Genomic DNA, 6,000 nt, shown 5'->3' on the forward strand with positions numbered 1-6,000 from the left:
CTTCTTCCTTGGGAAAATAAGGCGATTACACTATAAATATTAATTAGCTGGCCTTATTAAAATCTCAGATAATGGGTCGTATGGGGATCAGAGGCGTTCAAAGAGAAGGTGACAGGACGAGTCGCCCGTCAATCACATCGCTGGGTTTGTCTATTTCAAACGCAGCGATTGTGAGGGCTGTATTTTGAATATTGAAATTAAATTATGTACATTTTAAGTATATGTATATTTGTGGGTGATATTGGGGAAAACAATCATATTTTAGTGTTGTCCTGATAAGAATAATCTGAATTTATTTTGTTCTTCCCATATGAAATTGGCTAAAATGTGATTGATATTTAATAAAAGAAACACACATTTTAACTTAAAAGCAGTTACAATATGATTTAGTATAATATGTCTCCTCTAACGTTCAAGTATAACAGTGGTTTAGTGTTACATAGTGTGTTTCTGTTATTTGTATGTTTCTTTGCAGTTTTATGGGAGTAAAAAGTACTCTAAGTAATACTACACTGTATATCTTCATGTCAACCATTCCAATATGAGCTTTTACTGTGTATGACATATCAGCCAACTTAACAGACATAAAAACTGCTTTGCATTTGCATTAGCAGAGCCCATAGAGGTCAATTGATTAACCGTTAACGTAACGCAGAGTTTTTGGTCACTGGACGGGTCATTTTAGACTACAATACACGAGGAGAGTAATGATTACCCTCCACACGTCCACGAGGCTCCCAGATGCCATAAGAAATACTAGAAAAATAACAATTGCTGTTTATTATACTTTTATCTTTACATACTTGCCTGTCAATGGTAGAAACTATTGATTGATGTTAATAATAATAAACTGCTGTGTCGTAAGATGATGAGGCAAAACCGTAAAACGCTGTAAACAAACGGCATTTTTCAATAAGGAGAACAATAATCACAGATCCGTAAATATGAGGTGAGCAGTAGAGTGTTGACCAAGTTGATTAAGCAGCAGCAGTTTACGCACATTCACGGCTCCCGCTCTGTCAGTCCCGTGTGGCTCTGCCTTGGGTCGGCCGGTGAAGAGGAGCTGGGACAGGGCGTGTCCTGTCCGGTACACTCAATGTGCCCACATGAAGTCCAGACTGTATAGACAGTAGGAAGGAAAGACTGAAGGCTGCATGACGGGACAGTTGAAGCGGGACATCCGAAGGTGCGTTGTGTTGGGCGGTGCATCTGACGTCCTTCTGCCACGTAATGCAACGCCTTGAGAAATGCTACCCCTTTAGTAATGTCACCCCTTTAGCAATGTCACCCCTTTAGTAATGTCACCCCTTTAGCAATGTCACCCCTTTAGCAATGCCACCCCTTTGGCAATGCCACCCCTTTAGCAATGTCAGCCCTTTAGCAATGCCACCCCTTTAGTAATGTCACCCCTTTAGTAATGTCACCCTGTTAGCAATGTCACCCCTTTAGTAATGTCACCCCTTTAGTAATGTCACCCTGTTAGCAATGTCACCCCTTTAGTAATGTCACCCCTTTAGCAATGTCACCCCTTTAGCAATGTCACCCCATTAGCAATGCCACTCTTTGAGCAATGTCACCCCTTTAGCAATGCCACCCCTTTAGCAATGTCACCCCTTTAGTAATGTCACCCCTTTAGCAATGTCACCCCATTAGCAATGCCACTCTTTGAGCAATGCCACCCCTTTAGTAATGTCACCCCTTTAGCAATGTCACCCCTTTAGTAATGTCACCCCTTTAGCAATGTCACCCCATTAGCAATGCCACTCTTTGAGCAATGCCACCCCCTTAGCAATGCCACCCCTTTAGTAATGTCACCCCTTTAGCAATGTCACCCCTTTAGTAATGTCACCCCTTTAGCAATGTCACCCCATTAGCAATGCCACTCTTTGAGCAATGCCACCCCTTTAGCAATGTCACCCCTTTAGTAATGTCACCCCTTTAGCAATGTCACCCCATTAGCAATGCCACTCTTTGAGCAATGCCACCCCTTTAGTAATGTCACCCCTTTAGCAATGTCACCCCTTTAGTAATGTCACCCCTTTAGTAATGTTACCCCTTTAGCAATGTCACCCCATTAGCAATTCCACTCTTTGAGCAATGCCACCCCTTTAGCAATGTCACCCCTTTAGTAATGTCACCCCTTTAGCAATGTCACCCCATTAGCAATGCCACTCTTTGAGCAATGTCACCCCTTTAGTAATGCCACCCCTTTAGCAATGTCACCCCATTAGCAATGCCACTCTTTGAGCAATGCCACCCCTTTAGTAATGTCACCCCTTTAGCAATGTCACCCCTTTAGTAATGTCACCCCTTTAGCAATGTCACCCCATTAGCAATGCCACTCTTTGAGCAATGCCACCCCTTTAGCAATGTCACCCCTTTAGTAATGTCACCCCTTTAGCAATGTCACCCCATTAGCAATGCCACTCTTTGAGCAATGCCACCCCTTTAGTAATGTCACCCCTTTAGCAATGCCACTCTTTGAGCAATGCCACCCCCTTAGCAATGCCACCCCTTTAGTAATGTCACCCCTTTAGTAATGTCACCCCTTTAGCAATGCCACCCCTTTAGCAATGCCACCCCTTTAGCAATGTCACCCCCTTGAGCGACACCTCCCTAGTGGCTGCCCAACTCGCCCACCCCAAAAACCGCCCCTGGTGACTGGGCTTTGAACTGAATGAAAGCATCTGTAGAAACAGTTTCAACACAGTGTTGAGGTGCGATTGTGAATAAACCGCTCTTAAATGAAGAGTCAAGGTTGAAAGTCACTTATTTAGAGACTAAAGATCCAGTTAAATAAACCGTGTATGAGTGATACAGGCGGTGTCACTGAATCCACTCTTACAGGATCCATTATTAGATGGAAACATATTCATTTTGACCTTTTCTTAAAGTGCAGCAAACTTTATTTTTTCACAGACAGATGGTAACGTTGTATGTCTTTATTACACGTATACATAGGAGAAAAAGAAAGTGAAACGTTCCAATTAACTGGGAACATTTTTTTCACTTCACGTTAATCATTTAACACAGACACTTTGTTCTCAATAGGCCAAAGAGCACACGTCTCCATCTAGAGCTTGTATATCTTTTATATCATACAATAAAGAGTTTCTTCCACTTCCAAAGAGTTCTGTCACTAAGACATAAGTATAATTACTCAAATACGTGTGGCTCCACATGAAACTTTGTCTTAGTTTGATCACAAAAATACTTTGGGAATGTTTGGTGAGATTGCAGACATTGTGAACAGCACTAAACACATTTAGCACCAGGCTACCACAAATCCAAAAATATTGTGCTCATCGCCCACATTCCTGCTGAAATGCTTTGGGAAGTAGAATCACTCCCAAGTGTCCAGCCCTGCATTGTGCTGCCCCAAACTCACAACACTCTGGTCATCAGCAATAAACATTTATGCAAGTATGTAAACCCAGCAGTTCAAATGCACTGAAAAACCCTGTGCTACTGGCGACATGTGCATAACATCCATACTAAGCTGCTGGGGCACTACTGTCCAATACATTTATCACTATAAAGTGGCAGAACACTTTTCAAGAAACATTTAAAATCTCCATTGATTTAACACATAGGCCAAGTGAACGTTTGACGATGTGTGAAGACAACAATAACGCTGTAAAGAGAGAAAAGACCGCCTGACGCTTACGACTTCTGCTCTCGTGCACACCCAAAAATTGAATTCTTTGTTCACAAACGGAAACAATAACGGCTTGACACGCTAATTGCCGCACCGAAAAACCTACAAATTGCATTTTATTTACCCGCATCTGCCCGACTGGTGCGAGCAGATCGAGCGCGCCTGTGTGTGTGTGTGCGAATCCAACATTCTGCTTCCTGCTTTCAGAAACGAGGGCACGCGTGTGGTTGTATTTAAATCTGCATGAGTGGCATCCTTGTTTTGGGCAGAAAAGACGCGCCACGTGAAAGAGTCGCTCAGCCAGTCGGAGATGAGCCAAAAATGCAGCTGTCAGTGCGCCGGGAGACGGGAGACAGCCATGACGCCGACGTGCCCGTGACTTTGGGAAGACTTTGACAGCCACCCAGGAAGGGAACTTATTTTGCTTCTTTCTGTTTTTTTATTTTTTTTCCCCCAACAAGCTGCCGCATGATTAAAAGCCAAATGAGTGGCACCGCTCGACACCCCAAATCAGCCCACTGCATTAATATTTCACACAGATGGCAGCTGTGTATCAAAACAACACACAGCTAAGGACAAGAGGAGGAGAGAGGAGTCGAAGTGGATCCTCTGACGGTGTGGCTGCACTGGTGGAGCCAACGCAAATGTACACACACAAATATATATATGCGTGAGAGTGCAAGAAGTGGACAGGAACGTGGCGTCTGTGGGAAATATGTCTTGCTGGTAAGATGGTTTAAAGGACATGCATTATTTTTGTATTGCTGTTGTTCTCTCGCTCTTTACTACCTTTGATTTTGTCATTCATGTTTACGTTTTTTTATTTTTATGTTTACATTGAAAGGAACGTATTCTATCAATTGTCGGTTCACTTAATCAAGATTTTACCTAGAGGCAGCAGAGGGAATTGCCGTGACTTGCTAATACAAGCATGCAGTTGTATTTTATTCAATTTAATGGCAAAAATGCTCATATCATCTTGAGTTCTACCTATGATGTCACAAATTGGCTCAATTTGAAACAGTGTTTTGCTTGTGAGGGCTCAGAGAAGGAGATCTTTTACAAACACCCACGTCCCAACAGACTTCAGCCCACTCAAACGTGGAGTTGACTCTTCCAGGGCTCCAGTGCTGAGAGTGGGTGGGTCGGCTGTTTGTCCAGAGGAGAAGCTCCGTGTGCAGCTGCCTCCGGGGCCAAAGCAGCACGCTATGAGCAAAGCTTTGTTCTCTGATCCACCACATATTTATTTTATTTATTTTATTTATTTTATTTATTTTATTTATTTTATTTATTTTATTTATTTTATTTATTTTATTTATTTTATTTATTTTATTTATTTTATTTATTCATTCATTTATTTTTATTTTTTTAATATTTTTATTTTTTTTATATTATTTGTATATGTATTTATTAATTGTATGAATTTTATTTATGATTAATTTTGTGATTAATTTTGTGATTAATTGTGTGATTAATTTTATTAATTTAAAGTGTAAATAATTTATCCTGGCATTAGCTGACAGCACCCAAAGACCACCCAAAGACCAGCCGTGTGCGCCGTCTTGGTTTTTATCCTCCTTAAATGTTCTGAAATCACATTTGGGACGACTACGTGCAGAGACGGCCACAACTGACCAATACAAACATAAATACAACATCCTTAAAACAAATACAGTCCAGACTTTTGGACTGTATTTTTTTTTGGCCACTCCTGAAGACCTTCTACGACTCTGTGGTGGCATCAGCTCCTGTAGGTGTGGCCTGCTGGAGCAGCAGCATCACAGAGAGGGAGAGGAAGAGGCTGGACAAAGTCATCAAGAAGTCCAGCTTTGTCCTGGGCTGTGCTCTGGACTCGGTGCAGGAGGTGGGGGACAGGAGGGTCCTGGCTAGATTCACATCTATGCTGGACCATGAGTGTCACCCCCTGCAGGACACTCTGTCCGCTCTGGAGAGCAGCTTCAGTGAGAGACTGATCCACCCTCGCTGTGTGAAGGAAAGGTTCCTTCCTGCTGCTGTCAGACTTTATAACAAAAACTGTTAGTACTGAACACTCGCAATACTGACCTAACCATGTGCAATTCTGTCATATGTGCAATTGCTGTTGGAATTCATGTGCAATTCATGTGCTGTCGTGACACATATTCATGTGCAATTACTGTCGTGATCACATGCAATGGTATTTATTTATTTATTTATTTGTCTATGGGAGTTTTTATTTATTTATAGGAGATCTTCTACTGAAAGTGTTTTTCAGACTTCCTATAAGTGATCTGTTCTTCTGTATCTACCTCTGTATCTTCCTGCGTTGCACCAATGAAATTTCCCCATGTGGGACAATAAAG

Source organism: Eucyclogobius newberryi, unplaced genomic scaffold (genome assembly GCF_026437365.1).
Source record: "Eucyclogobius newberryi isolate DKJ021-1_F unplaced genomic scaffold, fEucNew1.0.hap1 SCAF_5, whole genome shotgun sequence".
In the NCBI taxonomy this organism is placed as follows: domain Eukaryota; kingdom Metazoa; phylum Chordata; class Actinopteri; order Gobiiformes; family Gobiidae; genus Eucyclogobius; species Eucyclogobius newberryi.